Below are 19,215 nucleotides of genomic sequence, written 5' to 3'. Positions count from 1 at the left end.
AATGCTACTAGCTCTTTAATCAGTCCCTGTGGAGGAGATACAGGACAGAAGATGGCCGGTTGTCACATGTCCACATCACGTGTCTTGTACCTGCCTGGGCAGGTCATGTGATCAGCACTATGTTTGGCTGTAGTCGGTCTGTTGCAGTGCATCCAGTATGGCCGGTGTTGTGTGAGACCCATCTCAGTGAGGTAATGTGCAGTGATGGCAGTTACACATCATTACTATGGTAACAGAGCAGGGCAGTCTGTTACATCATCACTGGGAGCAGAGCATGATAGGGAAGAGCTGTTATTGCTAACTAAAGGATCATGGGAGCTGTAGCTGTAGATGATGACCATCTTGAAGATCACTCCGCCTACTTTAGAAAGCACCTCCCCCCGCAATCGCATCCCCCTTCTCCCCAATACCTTGCTAGGGTCTTTAGTGGAGTTCGGAAACTGTCATGTGAAAGGGTGGAGTCTCCCTTGAAGTCTCCTCTCAGTGCAGGAAGTAGAGGAGCTGTGACAACAAACTACACATGGAGAAGAGAGAACTTACAGGTAAGTGGTTGTATACATCGAACTGCATGGCTGGTGTGTATGTTACATGGGACTGAGGGCTGGTGTGTATGTTACATGGGACTGCGTAGCTTGTGCGAATGTTACATGGGACTGCATGGCTGGTGTGTATGTTGCATGGGACTGCGTGGTTTGTGTAAATGTTACATGGGACTGCGTGGCTGGTGTATATGTTACAGGGAACTGCGTGGCTGGTGTGTATGTTACAGGGGACTGCGTGGCTTGTATAAATGTTACATGGGACTGCGTGGCTTGTGTGAATGTTGCATGGGACTGCGTGACTGGTGTGTATGTTACATGGGGCTGCATGGCTGGTGTGTATGTTACATGGACCTACATGGCTAAAGTGTATTGATGAAGTGTATGTTATATGGGACTGTGTGGCTGCATGTAGCTGTGAGACTGGAGGCAAGCTGTATGTAGCTGTGTTACTCGGGATGAGGCAGCTGTATGTAGATGTGTTACTCGGAGTGAGGCAGCTGTATGCATATGTGTTACTCGGGATGAGGCAGCTGTATGCAGATGTGTTACTCGGGATGAGGCGGCTGTATGTAGATGTGTTACTGGGGTTGAAACAGCTGTATGTAGCTGTGTTACTGGGGATGAGACGGCTGTATGTAGATGTGTTACTGGGGGCCAGGCGGCTGTATGTAAATGTGTTACTCGGGATGAGGTGGCTGTATGTAGATGTGTTACTCAGGATGAGCCGGCTGTATGTAGCAGTGTTACTGGGGATGAGACAGCTGTATGTAGCTATGTTACTGGGGGCGAGGCGGCTGTATGTAGCTGTGTTACTGGTGATGAGGCGTCTGTATGTAGCTATGTTACTGGTGATGAGGCAGCTGTATGTAGCTGTGTTACTGGTAATGAGGCGGCTGTATGTAAGCTGTGTTACTGGGGGCGAGGTGGCTGTATGTAGCTGTGTTACTGGGGGCGAGGCGGCTGTATGTAGCTGTGTTACTGGGGGCGAGGCGGCTGTATGTAGCTGTGTTACTGGGGGCGAGGCGGCTGTATGTAGCTGTGTTACTGGGGGCGAGGCGACTGTATGTAGCTGTGTTACTGGGGCGAGGCAGCTGTATGTAGCTGTGTTACTGCTGGGATAGTAGATAGTGAGCAGGAGGACGTGTATGTATGCTACACTCAGTGGGGGCCTCCACCAGATTTTTCGCTCAGGTCCCCCCACCAGCCTTAATCCGGCCCTGATAATGCTCAGAATCCAACCGCACAGGCCACGTATATAAGATCAACAGTTTTTCACAGAATACTGTAAAAGCATGTTGTGTCAAAAAGCTGATTATCTCATGACGTACATATCTGTATATGACAGATCTTTACAATGTTCAATATTTATTATTCTGGGTAATATATATAAACTTTCAGACAGATTTAGCAAGAAGTCAACCTAAACTATTTAAAGCTATATTGGTGTTGTAATGGGGACACTTGACTCAGGGGCAACAGACAAGACAGTGAACCCTAAAACTAAAGCCCGCCAACAGCTCAGGCTTGCCAGGGGCGTAACGATCGCAGTTGTAGGGGGTAAAAACATGGTCAGCTGGCAATACTGGAGAGAAACATCAGTAGCAAGATTGCAGCATGATGCAGCGTGATGCAGCGTGAATCTACAGGAGGAACGTGAGTGACTACACTGGGGGAGACACACGGGTTGCGGAACTGCTGCACCAAGTACTGCTCTAGCTCCCTCTGCACGCATGTGTGCCAGTGCAGCAGCAGCCAGCATTTATGCCATCTTGGAGGGACTGGAGAGCAGTGGCAGGAGAGTGCTAGCCCCGACCACATTGTGCTCACTGCACTCAATGTATGTGCTGTGTGTAGTGTGTGTGTCGTGTGCGCCATGTGTGCCGTTTGTGTGTAGTGAGTGTGCCGTGTGTAAAGATTGCAGGCCTCCCAACATTTCCAAAAGAGAAATGTACCTCCTACAATCTAAGGATGTGTCACTTGAAATAATGCTAAAAGTGCTTTTTGGTGTGGAAATCATTGCCCAACCGGGTGTAATACTTTCATCATTCAGAGGTAGTGGAACCATTGTACCACCGTGAGCGATGGTTTGGATGACACCCGGTTTTCACCAGAGCCCGTTGCAAAGCAGGTTGGACTTGTTGCAACGGGATACCACCATGTTGCTCCACAGGTGCGACTTTGCTCGGGGTGGTGGCCAAGACGAAGTACTTGTGAGACAGAAATGTGAGACAGAAATGTGGTCAGGCACAGGCAGGAGGTCAGGACAGGATCAAGGTCAATGGCAGAGCAAAAGGTCAGGTCTGGCAGCAGAGGAACGTAGTCGGGAACGGAACCAGGGTCACAACGGGATATCAGGATAAACGCACTAGGCAAGGAACACAGCTTTATCAATGGCAAATATTCGGCGGGGCTTGCGGAAAGAGGCCGGCTATTTATAAAAAGTGGATCGCGGGAGACAATGGTCTTTGTTCTGACACATCCCATAGTAGACCAGGCTGGTAGATTGCTGGGTATGCCACACATCTAATGAAGCGCATCCAGTGAGGCTCTGTCAGAGGCATCTCTATCAAACTGCAGGAGAAGGAAAGGGGGAGAAGGGATAACTATGCCCCAGAGCTGTCTGATCAAGAAATCATCAAGGTGCATGTTATCCATGTTGTCGGGCAAACTCTGAGCAGAGAGGCCTCTGAGCCCATGCTCTAGAACATGTTAGTGACCATTGTCCTGGAGAGTGAAGGCTGATATTATGGATAACTTGAGACAAATTTAGGTTCTGGAATGGGAGGTTCAGCCAACACATAGATTGCAATATTTTCATAGTAACCTTAATCTTAAGCACTTGGAGTCAATAGTTTACCCAATAAAAGAACAATGCAGTTGTGGGATGGAGGCTATGACTTAATTACAACCCTTTCTCACCAGCATAATTCAGGGTGTTATGTGCGCTATAATTTATTCTGTGTTTTGGTAGTGGGATCATAAGAGCCTTTGTTTTCAAAGGAAACAATATTTTAAGGTTCAGCGTGGTAATTGTTAATTTACATTTGCAAATGCAAAAAAAACTACTGAAATAAAAGCCAATTACAAGTTTAATTGTGATATTCATTGGGAAGTAAAATATGCTAAACTATTCATTACAGTGAAATCTCCACATAATTAAATATATATATTTGTGCTGTGCAAAAAACAGTGGATTGGGAGCTTAAATGGATTGGGAAGATGCCCTGTAGTATTCTCCATCATTTATATAGAGTCCCACCTAATAAACATTATTCATGTTTTTTTGTCATTCAAGCTCCAGATATTTTAGTAAGCTCCCACTAGGGTGAATACAGTCATATACCTGGGCTTTATGTGGTTTGTATTGATGTTCTTTAGACTTTATTTGTATTCTGTTTTCTTTATGTTATGTTGTAAATACTGTATATATTGTATATATTGTATATTGTTGGGTTTGGGACATAGCTTTAAGTTGGGAGGGGGTGATGGTGGTGGGACTTATGAACTGACCTTGGACACTGGTCTGGACTACTTAACGCAAACTTTGGACGTTAGACCAGTGTCTGGGGGGAAGGGGAGGGATTTAGTTTAGTGTAGTGTTATGTGTATTCTGTGTTTGTTATTATATATATTTTAAAAAAAAATGGGTGTGGGGTGGTTTGTTATTAGAGGGTGTGGGGTGGGTTTATGTATATTTATGGTCAATTATGTTTATTTGAGGGTGTGGCTTGTGTTTGTTATTGGTTTGGTTTAGGATGTAATAATTGGTTGGGTGGAGGTTGTGATAATTGGTGTTTATTCATTTTGGTGTATTGTAAGTTATTATTTTTGCTAGGTATGAATGGGGCTGGACCAGCAGGTAAGATATTGTATATATTTTGTTTGTGTTATGTTTTTTACTTTTATATAAAATAAAAGATCTACAGTCATATGTTTATCAGGAGCTCAACTCCTGCATATTAGGTAAAACATGAACTTTTAAAAACATTGGGGCAGATTTATTTACCCGGTCCATTCGCGATCCAGCGGCGCGTTCTCTGCGGTGGATTCGGGTCCGGCAAGGATTCACTAAGGCAGTTACTCCGACGTCCACCAGGTGTCGCTGCAGCGCTGAAGACCATCGGAACGCATTGAAGTTCACCGAGCCATCGTGGGTGAAGGTAAGCGCGTGTCGAGTGACACTTTTTCTTTTTTAAATGCGGCGGTTCTTCTGAATCCGTCGGGTTTTTTTTACGGCCGCGCTCCCCCCCCCATTTCCATCACGTGCATGCCGGTGCTGATGCGCCACAATCTGATCGCATGCGCCGAAATCCCGGGCAATACAGGTAAAATCGGCGCAAATCGGACACATTCGGATAACCCGTCGCAAAAACACGAATCGGGCTCTTAGTAATGACCCCCATAATGTCGCCAGCTGACTACCGAGTAGCGTGAATATTTGAGCAATGGTTTATGCTCAATATACAATATGATTACAAGAAACACTCTATTTTTTATTTTTTTCCAGTGACTTACTTAGTGTGACATTTAAAGTTGTCACATGATGTTCATCATCACAACGCCTTAGATGGAGCTGTCAGGAACCAGGGGAAGTGGACCCACTGGATCACCGCGGACGATGAAATAGACTTGGCACCCAGGTGTCAGCTTAAGTGGCACCCGTTTTTTACCAGAGCCCATGCAAAGCGGGTTGGATTTGCATCGGCGTGGTACCAGAACCAATCATTGTTCTGCCTATAAATCCTCGGGTTCCCAAGACCTCTCCTCCAGCCTGAACTCCCTCCAGTCGACAAGAAAGAACTTCCCTCTAACCGACTTTATATCCAGGACCGCTATTACTTCATAAATGTCGGAGGAATCCGCCTCAGGAGCTGGAGGGTATTGGCCTGGGGAAGCAGTTCAGGATGACAGGCTTTAGAAGGCAGACGGTGAAGGAGTTGTGGACGTGCATGGAGGGAGGGAGATGGAGCTTATAGGCCATGGGTTTGGTGGACCCAAATTAACCCAGGATATGCGGGCCAAGCTTGTAGGTTGGGATCTTTAACCGGATATATCTGAAAGACAGTCACATTTTGTCCCAGGAAGCAAAGGTTGGAGGAGGTGCTTTCCATAGACAATGAAGAAGAGAGCAGAACCAGCAGATTTCTAGGTCAAGGAATTGTAAGAAAACTCTACCCATGTAAACAGAATGGAACAATCGTCCTGTCGGGCGGAGACAAAATGACGGAGATAGCAGCACAGAGTCTGGTTAACTCTCTCCATTTGTCCATTCGACTGCAGATGGTACGCAGAAGAGAAGTTCAGTTTTACTTGAAGTTGACCACACAGAGCACGCCAGAACCTGGAAACACACTGAACCCTACGGTCTGTGACGATATGCTGAGGAAGCCCATGAAGCCGGCAACTATGCAGGGAGAACAGGCTGGCAAGACGTGGAGCTGACAGCACACCTGGCAGAGCCACAAAGTGAGACATCTTGGGGAAGCGGTCTGTTACCACCCAGATAATGGTACTACCAGAGGAAGGAGGAAGATCCATGATAAAGTCCATGGCCATATGAGTCCAAGGGCAACTGGGTATTGGTAACGGCAGGAGAAGACCAGCTGGTTTGAGATGAGATGGCTTGTTTTGGGCACAGCAAGTGCAAGAGCCCACAAAATCCCCCCATATCCTTGACCAGATCTGCCCATCAGTAGAAATTGGAAATGAGAGCGACGAGGGTCCAGGGTGCCCAGCCACACGAGAGCAATGTCCCCAAGTTAATATCCTCTTCCGAAAAGCAGATTGGTCGTAGAACTTGCCAGGAGGAAGCTGCCGAAGGTCCACTGGAGCGGCAACAAGCAATCGTTCAGCAGGCATGACATGCCGAGGAGCCAGTTCTTCCCCAATAACATCAGAAGCACGAGAGAGGGTATCAGCCTTGACATTCTTTTCAGAAGATAGCGCCACTCTTCCAGTGCCAGTTTTATGGCCAATAGTTCTCGGTCTCCTATGGAGTAATTCCTCTCCACAGCAGAGAAGGTCTTAGAGAAGAACCCACAGGTGAGAGTTAGGCTATTGGGCCCTTTCTGGGTGAGCACTGCTCCAGCTCCCACAGAGGAGACATCAACCTCTAGCTGGAATGGCTTCTCTTCAGTTTGGAGAACGCCTCTTCAGCCGCCCAAAGCCAGAGTTTAGGATTAGCGCCTTTTTTTGTAAACGCCACAATGGGAGAGTAAACAGATGAGAAATGTGGTATAAATTGACGGTAATAATTAGCAAAGCCCAGGAATCTCTGTATAGCACAAAGTCCTGCTGGGCGAGGCCAATGAAGTACCGCAGACAATTTGGTAGGATCCATCTGTAGACTCCTGTTGGAGATGATATACAGGAACGGAAGTCTCAGAAGATGTCCTTGACAAATTCTTGAAATACTGTCGGCAGATTGCACAGTCCAAAGGGTGTGACCAGATATTCAAAGTGCCCATCCTGAATGTTGAAGGTGGTCTTCCACTCATTACCCTCACAAAATGAACACCTTGGCCGAAGAGTTCTGTGAAGGATAAAAGTTCTTCAACGTAACTTTATTAAATCCACAGTTGTCAATGCAGGGGCGAAGAGAACCATCTTTCTTTGCCACAAAACAGAATCTAGCACCGGCAGGAGACGAACACTTGCGAATGAAGCCCTTCTGCAAATTTTTCTGGATGTAAGCTGTTATAGCTGTGGTCTCGGGCACGGAGAGTCGGTAAACTCAACCTCGCGGAGGTGAAGTGCCAGGGGCGGTGTGGTGACAGAGTCTCCGCTTGCTTCTCCGAGAAGACATCAGCATAGTCCTTATAAGCAGCGGGAATACCCGCCAGAGGCTTGGATGACAGTGAAGAAGATATAGTGGAGATGGGTGGAGAGCCATGAGGCAGTGAAACTGGCAATCAGGACCCCAGCGAAGAACCTCCCGAGTCTGCCAGTTGAGGACAGTTGCGTGTTGCTGTAACCGAGGAAGGCCCAATAATATGGAGGATGTGGACCGGGGAAGCACATAGAATGACAGTGTCACATCCGTGCCTAAGAAGCAATATCCGCAGTTGAAGGAATAGATGGCGTTTATTTGTGTATGAACTGTGGCTTACTGCTTGTGTTTGGATTAACTGCTCTGTGCATTTTAGCCCAGCCAAGGGTTACTAGCCTAATGGACAGTTCCCCCAATGTGTGCTGCTGGAGGCATGTCCAGGAACGGCCTTTTGTACCTGCCCATTCCCATCATACCTTGCTGGTTATTCTTCAAGTCCTACCTGGGTATCTAGTTCTCTTGCTATGTTGTTTGGTGTTCTGTGTTTTGTATCCGTTTGTATTGTTTACCTCCTAGTGTTATCCCGCTTTCCCTATCTCAGACCTGTGTTAGTATTCTGTGCACCAGTGTGAACACTGGTCTATTCCTGTATTCTGGTTACCTGTCTGCTCCACCATCCAGCAGCTGCCAGAAGAAGTAAGTCTTCCTGTCATCTTGTAGGGTCGCTCAGGGACCGTCAGTTAAGTTCCTGATAGTGGGTTCACCCTTATCAGGGCAGTTTATCTGCTTTAGGCAGGGCCTTAGCCCGCATGGACATTGCAGGGTGAGTTCGCCACCACTTACCTAGTCTGACAGCTAGCGCCAAGCCGGGTTGTGGTTTCACGTTTGCTGGACAGGTACTGACAGACAGTCTCTCCTTATGTAATGCCCCAACTTGCAGAGATAGAGGATACTGGACTGAATCACAGAGAATCTGCCTACTGATGGAGGAGATGACCAGCAGCTTCTCAAGGCGGACCACAGAGAGGTGATACTGGGAGACTATGGCAACATCCAATAAATTTCCTGCGGAGCCGGAATCCAGAAAGGCACAGGCTTGAAACTGAGTACCTGTCCTGGAGCTGACTAGAACAGGTATGTTAAGCTGTGGAGAAGCTTTGCTCAAGAACTTCTCCCAAGAACCCTAGGTGCGTGTGTTTCCCGAATGCTGAGGATGGACTGGACAAGACAGAAGGAAATGCTCTGGGCTGGCACAATAGAGGTTCTCCTGTCATCACTTGGATTACTCTTGGGAGGTTAGCCAAGCTCTATCCACCTGCATGGGCTCCTCGGTAGTAGACACAGAGAGTGGAGCCAAGTGGAGTAGATGTCAGACTCTGACTTGCACTTAAGGGAGACGGCAGATCCGGTGCAGACAAGGTGTCTTTGATCCAACTAGAAAGTCCTTTTTTAAAGGTAGCAAGCAAGACCGCCTCATTCTAGTCCAGCTAGGAAGCTGACTGCTGAATCAAACTGCATAGTCATCAACTGAGGAGTCCCCTGGCGTAGATTCAGTAGGTTGGTCTCAGCGGAAGATGCCCAGGCTGGTTCCTCAAAGACTGAGTGGAATTCCGCAAGGAAAAAGTAGATATTAGCTGTGACCGGGACTTTCCAGTCCCAGAGGGGAGTGGCCCCGGCGAGGAGGCTGATCATGAAAGAGATAAACTGTGAAGGCATCGGCTCAATGAGTAGAGAGCACTGTGTTGTGAACCCCTACACAACTTAGGGTCTCCGTCATACTTGGAGGACATGGACAGACGCAGTCCACAGGAGTCGGACACTGTTGCTGCTGCAGGGTCGCCAATAGTTGCCTGATGATGGCGGCCAGCTGATCAAGTTGTCTACCCTGTACAGCAATCTGCTGGTACTGCAAAGCCATGATGGTGGTGAGAACGGATACTTCAGCTAGCGGAACCTAGGAGGGATCCATGGCTGGATCTTACTGTCAGGAACAAGGGGTATTGGACCGACTGGATGACATATGGGGATATTTATCACACACCGGCTTGTGCGTCCCGCCGCTGCTTTTACGCAGCCTGATACACCAAGATGTATCTTGATGTATCCCACTGGGTCTTGCGCAGCGTTTATCCATGAGCCAGGCCTTGTCTGGTGTAGAAATTAATGCACACTAAAAGTGCCACTCATAATGTATTGATCTACTGCTCGATATCATGTAATTATAAAGATATGCATTCATAGAAAGAATCACACAGACTCCCACAGTCTCTAAGTAAGATTCTCTAAATTAATTAATGAACAACAAAACTATTTATCGAGCTTAGAAGCAGCCTTCTGTGGGCCCCCCCAGCAACTCTGGGCCCCGGCCCTTGGTTAGGTGTTTCCAATGCTGGCACCGGCCCTGATTTCTATCGGTAACCACTGTTCTATGTCTAAGGAGGTGAGGCAATAAAAATGCTTCTATCAATAACCATTGTTTTCTGTCTAAGGCTACATTTACACGAGCGTGATGGAGAGGAGGAGGGGTGACCCATCTCCATAGAAAGGCACTGTGCACGGGTCGTACACACGCAAAATAATAGGACATGTCCTACCTTTTCCCCATGTATGGAGCGGTACGGTGCCGCACATGTGAGGTACCGTATCACTCTGTGTGGTCAATGACTTCTATCAGGGACGTATGTATGCAAGCTTGTGGCCGTACATATGTCCCCCATATGGTCATGTGAATGCGGCCTAAGGAATAAAGGCACTGTTCTGAAGAGGTGACAAAACACTTTGGTGATTCCAGAGGAAATTCCTGTACAAAAACCACCACTCATTGGAGCGGTTTGCAAAATTTCCATGACTTTTGGCAGATTTCTTGTGTGTGAACATACTTTTGAAGTGTAATTTAGCCTTTGATAATAAATCAGAATTATAAAAATGTCATGAAAGAATTTTTCTGGTCTTCAATAGAAAATATGTAAAATGACTTAATTACATCAAAACCCACCTGCGCATTTATGAGTTTTCCTTTTTTTCTGTTGGATAGTTAAAAACTGCTTCAATATTACTGTTACCTAACTGTTCATTAACCTTACTGCTTAAATGATCAGGGCTCAGAACATTTCATATTAAGATATTTTATAATTGGATTAATCAAATACATTTTTTCACTCATACTTAACACTTTAAGTTTTGGAAAAGCTCTCTCCAATACATGATCACCTCTTCTAATTAATGGTAAAAATAAATTCATTAAAAATAGGTAGGACACCTCCGGAGCAGCGAGCATCTGCAAGTGATTATTAATAACTAACAAGATCTGCCTGTTTTAAGGATACTGAAGACACAAGCAGATGGCACATGTAGGAAGAAAAGTTTGATATTAAGTTTAGAGATAATATTATCGACCATGTACAATTTATGTATTTATCAGAAGAAAAAACATAAAACAGATCCTGAGTTTCTGAAATAGAGTTATTTCTATAATAGAAAAGAAAAATACAAATAAGTTTTCCAGAGTGGGAGACAGAAAACTATGCTTTGGTATTACCTTGAAAGCCCCCTATACATTTATACTGATTTCCAAGAAGACTAACTAGTATGCTTTTACAAAAAAACATAACTCTCCACCATGGACAGTGCTGTTTCAATGTTTTTGCATCTCATCAACACAGTGCAGAAAACTGGTTTGGCTAGAGGCTGAATTTGTGATTTAATTTCCCCGCTGCTGCAGGGAAACTAGAAAGCAAACAGTGGGATTACAATACCATCTGACAAATTCAGCAATACTAGGACTGTACAGCTGTACATTAATACAAAAAGTGGCGTGTCCTCGATAACTAGGGGACTGGACAGAAAATAGCTCCTGCACCAAAAAATTCAGTCCAGAAATGCTAGATGCTAGATGATTAATGTGGTATAATATAGGATCAGAGAGTTGTACTTTGCACCTTCAATTAGTTGGTCTAGTTTGCTGTACCCAAATATTGAATCTTTTGGCACACAGACTGAATTTTCTGGTGCAAAGGTTACTTTCTGCTCGGCCCCCTAGTTACAGAGGACATGCCCCTTGTCAAGGCTCGGGGTCAGTGAAACCCCTGGACCACTGCGGACGATGACACAAGACGACACCTGGGACCGAAATCTAACTGGAACCCGGTCTTCACCAGGATGGTCTTGCTGCGGTGTAGTGCCCTCAGTTCGTTCCACAGGCACGGTGGTAGCCAAGGTTGAGGTACAGGAACACAAAGCAGTCTCAGAGTCAGGGCAGGTGGCAGATTTGCTAGGTCAGGGGTCACAACAGGAGATCAGAGCAGGAACGCAATGAACAGGAATAGCTTTCTCATTGGCATACGCTCAAAGATCGGGCAGAAGTTGCTGAGAGAAGCCGGCCTTTAAGGAAAACCCAGAAATGGCCACTGCCAATCAGCAGTGTGCTGGCCCTTTAAAGGACCAGCGCACTGCTGATTGACGCTAATTGGGGCCGGCCACTTCCGGTTTTTCCTTCAAGGCTGGCTTCTCCCAGCCTCAGGGTCCGTGAACCCCTGAACCACCGCGGAAAATGACACAAGTCGACACCTGGGACCGTAATCTAGGTGCCACCCGGTCTTCACCAGGATGGTCTTGCTGTGGCATGGTGCCACCAGGTCGTTCCACAGGCGCGACTTGTCCGTGTGGGTAGCCAAGGTCGAGGTAAAAGAACACAAGGCAGTCCCAGAGTCAGGAACAGGCAGATAGTCAGGGCAGGCAGCAGAAGTGCTAGGTCAGTGGTCACAACGGAAGATCAGAGCAGGAACGCAATGAACAAACGGGGATAGCCACGCGCACTGGCCAGCCAGGATGGGAGCAGGGCTGGGAGAGGAGAGTCTCGGAGTCAGCAACAGGCAGATAGTCAGAGCAGGCAGCAGAAGTGCTAGGTCAGTGGTCACAACGGAAGATCAGAGCAGGAAAGCAATGAACAAACGGGGATAGCCACGCGCGCTGACCAGCCAGGATGGGAGCAGGACTGGGAGAGGAGAGTCTCGGAGTCAGCAACAGGCAGATAGTCAGGGCAGGCTACTATGCACTGGTCTAGAAAACCGACACTGGTCTAGAAAATCTGTGTTACTAATATTATTCTCACCAACATGTTTTGTAAAAAATCTTTGGTCGAAAGTAATTTTTACTGTAGAATTGCTGACCATGTTTCCCATGCCAAAGATACATAAATACTGTGCCAAAACTGTTCTATGTGCATCTAATCTTGCATTGTGCACACCACAGTGACTGGTATTAGAAACATAGAAAAGCACTATATTTCCACATTGTGCTCTTTGCCCAGGGAGGGTTAAATTAGATGTGTAAAAATCATTTAGGTATGACCAGCTTCTATTTAGCTGCTAGCATGTGTTCTTTACTTTTTAAATGAACTAATATAATTTTTATCCTTTTACATTATTTCCCTTGGCCCTGGTATTTATGGCCATAAAAATAATTTAATGTTGCTTTAAGGGCTGGATGTGAAGATTGCAATGAAACATTGTATGAAACATAGCGCTCCATGCTGTTATATATAAAGGAATGGCAGTGTTGTTTCATACGTTTGTAACCACTGATGCATTGATCATTACTGAAGTAATTGAAAAAAGGTAATGCTTAACAATACTAATATTAATCTGATATCAATCTGATATCAGGCGTATGAAGCAGGTATGTGATAATGGAGTAGTGAATAAAACTCTATAATACATCGTCGTATACAGAGAATTCAATCTAAACTAGGTTCAATACAAATGAATAAAAATGCTGAAATCTACCTGAACTACACCATATTCTCAGCTTTGTTCAGGATTTATGAATATACAGTACATGAATTCATTAATTTGGCATGAAAAGGGACTGCATGACAAGGTTATGGTGTAATTGCTCAGTCTATTGTGTAGTCTGTTTTAACGTCAGTTTTCTCTGATAGATAATGCATAAAGCTTCTGAACTTGCCATATGACCTAACCATCACCTCAACTAATGTCACAATGTTCCTGGTCCATCTCACAAAAGCCTGGTGATGAGGCTGTCATAACATTAACTGCCCAGACCGCTCAATCAGGTCATAGCTGCTCCATACAATGTTATATATAGAAGGTTTGAAATAACACATAAAAGTGATGTCAGTGAATGTATTTCTATTTTGTTCCTCATAAAGCTACACTGAAACACATATTTTGACATCCATTTTTAGATTATTTTCTTGTTAGCTTTTAGCAAGTAAATTGGGCAGAAACCTCTGGAAGTAGAAGGACCTAGGAGTTGAGATACATACCAAGGTATCCGTCCTCACATTTCCTTTTGGTTAAATATGTCCAAATATGTATGCCATACAACCATAAACCATATTTTTCAGACTATAAGAAACCCTTTTAACATAGAAAAGTCGTTCTAAAATGCGCCTGACGGATTCGGACAATGCGGGATTTAACATTTAGAAATGTGTCACAAGACACACACTTACAAGCACCAGGGGCAGATGCAGGAACTCGGGCGCACGATCTTAGTGAATCGCGGCAGATCTGAATCCTCGACGGACAACGCACTGTGGAATCGCGACAGGACCGGGTAAGTAAATCTGCCCCAATAAGTCCCGCTGCTCACAAGTAAGTTTGTTACGCGCAGGTTTTACCAGAACAACCGTAGCAGTTTGGTGCCACTGTTTCACTGCAGACACCACTGACATCACATTTCACTTTCTGACCACCACACGGTCTGAGCACTGGCGTGAGCCACTAACCTCACTTATTTGACGTGTTACTGCTGAGGTCAATCAATGATGAATTGTGTGTGAAGAGACAAACGCAAGAATGTCATGTCAACTGACACCACCAGAACAAGAGCTACTCTAGCGACAAAAATAGGATTGGAGGGTCAGTTACATTTATTTTAGTTATTTTAATATTATGCTGCAAATGAAGAAAACTTTATCTTCAGAACTACAGAAAATCTAAAGGGCTTGACGCCGTACATAAAATGAAAAAAGGCGGTTCCCCACGCTAAATTAAAGTTAAAAAAAAAAACATGAGTTACTTTATTTACTCATGGTGGGAGTAAGGACTAAGGACTTAGTTTAATGAAAGGAGCATTAAGAAGTTAGTTTTCCTCACTTTGAAAAGTAGGCAAAAATAAAAATTAAAAAAAAAACTTTTTTGAACTTCAGACTTCATCAATAGTCACACAGATCTTCTATATGTATACATAAGCTGTGTTTTGTGTTTCTAGAAGAGCTAGGCAAGAAAAAAAAACTGAATAAAAAATATGTGTTTTGGCTAAACTAGAGCCTGCATGAGGTTAAAGATAGATGCAACTTGCTGTACACTGACAGCAAAAAATAGGCTTTTTATACACAAAAAGAAGCTTACAGCCTTGTTGCTGGGGGAAGTACATCAATTGCTGTATCCACTGAACATCGTATCTACCGCGTGTCCATATTTCATGTATGCGTGCATTTAATTTATATTCATTATTTATTTAGTTGTACCTCAAAAAACAAGCTGCTATAAGGTTATATTGTCAGTAAATTAAAAAAATAATGGCTCCTGAAAAATGACAAAAATGTTTGATCTTTAAGGTCCGAAACAGTACAGATAAATGCAATTTTTTACCTACTGTTAACTGTGTGGTTCTCAAAATTTCTTTCATAATTATTTGTACTTCCTACTGTGTCCTTTTATGCTCCGTCCTCCCATACACCTGGTAGTTGCACATCTAGACAGCTAATTATCTTGATGTTGCTCAAGTCTGACTTACGTTTTCATTATGGCATGATAGAAGATTCCCAATAATACAGTACTGCTTTCTTTGTGAATACAATGATTATCAAGAAAATTCTAAAATCCTGTTTCATACAATACATCACTCCAGATTTTCACATGAAAAGAGATTTTCCGTTTTCCACTATATTAGTAGTTTCAATAGATCCAGCTAATAGGAGTAGGCGAAAATGTGAACACTTTTAAATTCTTCGATGGGAGAAATGAACATGTGAAACTTTCCCATTTGACGTGTCATCACAGAAGCAATCGTATATGAGTGCCATCAGTCTAGCTGGAAAAGAATTAGACTTCAAAGAACCATGTGAGAAACTGAGATGTCTGGGACCTGCTCTGATATTGCATTACACACAGATCAATAGGGAAAGGCTTTGTGGTAGGAATTATGTGTCATCCCAATCAAAAAGTCAAATCTCATTTTTTTGACTGCTATCTCCAGTTGGAAAACTGTTCTGAATTGTATTTGAATGAGTATATCATACTAACCAACAGCATTTATTTTCCTCTGCTTCCTATGTCCTGATGATGACCTCGAAAAAACAGAAATATTAATGGCAAAATAATAGAACTTTCATGTTTGAGCACGCTGTATGTTAGGTTCAGGTTTATTTGATTTAATTGTATATTTCTCATATTTGTATAACATTGTTGGGTCTAAAAAATGCACTTGTTTAAGGGCATGTTCGGAATTGCACTATTTTTTGCATTAAAATTGTTTTGTGCCAATTTCGACATGCAGCAATTATACCACAAAGAGATACCCACATCAGACCATTGGGAGTCGTGATAAACCCACCCATTGTGTGTTGTTTCTTATTTATGCCATAATACCACAACAGAATTTGCAGCGTTGAAAACATGTAAAAACAATATGTTAATAAAAAGCTTGTTTACAAATATTTCATTTGCCATATTGCATTCCCTTGAAGTTTAATTGTTTCTGTTATCCAAAGGTGTCGGCTATAATTGTCAATAATAGGTCTAAGCTGTCAATGACAACACTGCTCTTTCTGTGAAAACAAGAGCAATGTGATAATTACAGTTTCCATTTCAATTATCAAATAACACTAATATTAATTACAGGACTGCGTAGGCAGCTTTGGAGAAAAGTTTCACTAGATACTAGTATAACAGGCTGAAAGTATGGCACAACTGATTTCATGTATAACAACTACAGTGGGTGCAGAAAGTATTCAGATTCCTTTACATTTTTCATTTTTTGCTTCATTGCAGCTAATTAGTAAGTACTAATGTATACTCTCCCCTGATCTTGACAGGAAAAAATAGAAATGTAGATATTTTTGCTAATTTATGAAACAAGAAAAACTGAAATATCACATTATCATAAGAATTCAGACCCCTATTCTCAGTATTGAGCAGAAGCACCTTTTGAGCTTGCAGATCCTCCCCAGATCCTTGCAGATCCTCCCCAGTTCCCTCAGGTTGGACGGTGAACGTTGATGGAATCCATTTTCAATCTCTCCAGAGATGCTCATTTGGGTTTAGGTCAGGGCTTTGGCTGGGCCAGTCAGGAATGGTCACAGAGTTGTTCTGAAGCCAATGCTTTGTTATTTTACCTGTGTGCTTAGGGTCATTGTGTTGTTGGAAGGTGAACCTTCGGCCCAGTCTGAGGTCCAGAGCACACTGGAAGAGGTTTTCATCCAGAATATCTCTCTACTTGGCTGCATTCCTCTTTCCTTCAATTTTAACGTCCTGTCCCTGCAGCTGAAAAACACCCCCATAGCACGATGCTGCCACCATCATGATTTACTTTTGGGATTGTATTTGGCAGGTGATGACCAGTGTCTGGTTTTCTCCACATATATTTCTTACAATCAATACCAAAAATTAATTAATACCAAAAAGTTCAATCTTCTTCTCATCAGACCAAAGAATCTTATTTTTCATAGTCTGGAAGTCCTGCAAACTGTATGCAGCTTTCATATGTCTTGCACTGAGGAGAGGCTTCCATCGGCACATTCTGCCATAAAGCCCCATAAATTACCTCTCTCACCAAGGCTCTTCTCCCACAATTACTTAGTTTGGCTGGACAGCCAGGTTGAGGAATAGTTTTGGTCTTGCCAAACTTCTTTCATTTTAAGATTATAGAGGTCACTGTGCTCTTAGGAACCTTGAGTGCAAAATTGTTTTGTAACTTTGGCCAGATTTGTGCCTTGCCACAATTCTGTCTCTGTCTCTTAGGCAGTTCCTTAGACCTCATGATTGTCATGTGCTCTGACATGGACTGTGATCTGTAGGTTTCTAGCAAAAATAGAAATAAAACCCCACTACAGTCCCAACAGTCCACCCTGAATCCCTCCTATGGTCTGCCAACAGAATTTACAGCCAAATCTTTAAAAAGCCTCTACAACATGATCAAAAAATGCTGACAACATTACTAACAATTGGCAGAAGCAATTATTTTTTAGTAGAAAAGTTTTCATTTTTAAAAATCTATTAAAACATAATGAAATCTACTTAAATTTGATATCCCCATGATTATACCGACCCAAAGAATAATGGTGATGTGTGACTTGCAAAGTCAGGGGAACAGAATCCACAATAAAATGGTGCAAATGCATTTTTAACTATTTGGCACTGTCCCAGTACACGAAACGGAATATGATATACTGTCACTAGGAAGTGCAATTGGTTATTTAGAAAATATATACAGCTCTCCACACTGTGAAAAAGTTATGGATTTTTAAAGGAGGGGAGCAAAAAATGGAAACACAAAAAAAAGAAAAAAAAGGCTTTGGCGGGAAGGGGTCCAAGTACATGATTGGGCTCATTTACTAAGGGTCTGTCGGACGCATTTTCGTCGGGTTTCCCGATGATTTCCGTTTTGCTCCACATTGCCCCGGGATTTTGGTGCACGCGATCGGATGGTGCCAGCTTGCACGCGACAGAAATAGGGGGGGCGGGCCGTTGGACAACCCGACGGATTCGGAAAAAACACGGAATTCAAAAAAGGATTTGTGTCGCAAGATCAAGCACTCACATGCACCAGGAAGAAGCAGGTGAACTCCAGCGGACCTCGGGGCAGAAGCGACGGATGCAGGAACTCGGGCACACGAGGTTAGTGAATCGTGGCAGACCCGAATCCTCGTCTGACAACGCGGGATCGTGACAGGACTGGGTAAGTAAATGTGCCCCAATGAGTTACTCCTCCCTGAGAACATATGTGTTAAAGGAAACCTACCACCACGGATCTACCTTTTAAGGTAGATCTGGTGGTAGGTGCATCTAAGGAATGCAAGGCTAGCCCTTTTTAGGGCTAATTCTTTAGTCCCCTCTGTCTTTTAGGAGGTTTAATGGCCTTGATATGCAAATTTTCTAAAGAGGTTACTAGGGTGTGGAGTAGCCGGAGTTGAGGCTACAAGGCACGGCTACTCCACGCCCCAGTAGCCTCTTTGATCCTCCTAGCAGATATCTTCAGCTACATGGAGCTGTGCGCACTCGTCAGTGAAGCCGGAGTTCTGCACATGCACAGTAGCACCAGCTTTGGAGCCGAGATCGTGTAGCCGCTGGCCAGGTCTATTGTAACATGTCATGGTGCAGGAGCCTATGTCCAGTTTCCTTGTGGAGTGTGCAGGGTGTGCCTGATTCATGATTTGTGGTTCATGTTTCTCAAGAATTTGGCACCCCCTGCACTGCTCCGGCAGAATGCACCATTTATTTCTGGTGCACTTTGTTCATTCTGCAGAATTACGGCAAACACCGGACATTATAGTGGCGCACGGTCCGACTAAGCAGTAACTCGCCCCTTTAGGTGGAGATATTTTTCCTCTTGTCAGACACAGAGCAGCCACCTCACAAAATTGGCGCAGACACTTTATAAATATATGTACAAGCAGTTTGCACGTTCTTTCTAGTGCAAAGTCAGACAGAAAACTGGCACAAACACTTAAATAAATGTGGGCAAGTGTCTCACCACACTGGGAAGTCGGGAGGGGTGAACAGCGCTAACCCAACCCCCCTCTCCACCTGGCCGTGTACAGGGAGCGGTCACAGTGTTTAATATTCCATGGCGTGTGCTGGGAAGTGGGAAATGTGATGAAATTGCTGAAAATAATGCATTTTCCCTATTGTGGGCTCTGTATTTATGCCATTCCCT

At 44.2% G+C, this 19,215-nt stretch overlaps 1 protein-coding gene across 1 annotated transcript in view; it reads left to right on the top strand.

Annotated features, from left to right (window-relative positions):
• The first annotated feature begins 447 nt into the window (after positions 1–447).
• Positions 448–19,215, top strand: part of ST8SIA4 (ST8 alpha-N-acetyl-neuraminide alpha-2,8-sialyltransferase 4) — a 97,135-nt gene continuing 78,367 nt past the window's right edge. Inside the window, exon 1 of the mRNA XM_072140049.1 lies at positions 448–542. The gene's annotated coding sequence lies outside the window, so the exon portion shown is untranslated. The remainder of the gene's footprint in view (positions 543–19,215) is intronic.

This window comes from Engystomops pustulosus, chromosome 1, assembly GCF_040894005.1.
Source record: "Engystomops pustulosus chromosome 1, aEngPut4.maternal, whole genome shotgun sequence".
Lineage (NCBI taxonomy): Eukaryota > Metazoa > Chordata > Amphibia > Anura > Leptodactylidae > Engystomops > Engystomops pustulosus.
This window is presented reverse-complemented; position numbering and strand designations above follow the sequence as displayed.